This window comes from Nematolebias whitei, chromosome 11, assembly GCF_014905685.2.
Source record: "Nematolebias whitei isolate Nwh7 chromosome 11, NemWhi1, whole genome shotgun sequence".
Lineage (NCBI taxonomy): Eukaryota > Metazoa > Chordata > Actinopteri > Cyprinodontiformes > Rivulidae > Nematolebias > Nematolebias whitei.
The window spans coordinates 16302117-16302627 of NC_056508.1; the positions used below are offsets into that span (position 1 = coordinate 16302117).

Below are 511 nucleotides of genomic sequence, written 5' to 3' on the forward strand. Positions count from 1 at the left end.
TAAATACAGAGACTAAATGGAGACTAAATACAGAGACTAAAAAAAGAGAATAAATACAGAGACTAAATGCAGAGACTAAATACAGAACCTAAATAAATAGACTAAATGAAGAGACTACATACAGAGACTCAATACAGACTAAATAAATAGACTTAATAAAGAGACTAAATACAGACTAAATAAAAATACTAAATACAGACACAAAAGAGAGACTAAATACAGAGACTAAATAAAGAGACTAAATACAGAGACTAAATACAGAGATTAAAATACAAATACTAAATACAGAGACAAAATAAAGAGACTAAATCAAGAGACTAAATACAGAATACATAAAGAAACTAAATACAGAGATTAAAATACAGAGACTAAATACAGAGACAACATGAAAAGACTAAATACGGAGTCTAAATAGAGACTAAATACAGAGACTACATAAAGAGAAAAAAATAAAGAGACTAAATGAGACTAAATACAAAGACTAAATAAAGAGACTAAATACAGAAACTAA

At 26.6% G+C, this 511-nt stretch overlaps 1 protein-coding gene across 1 annotated transcript in view; it reads right to left on the minus strand.

Moving 5' to 3' along the window:
- Positions 1-511, minus strand: part of LOC119416747 (YTH domain-containing family protein 1) — a 15862-nt gene that overhangs the window by 6550 nt on the left and 8801 nt on the right. The gene's annotated exons all lie outside the window — the stretch shown is intronic.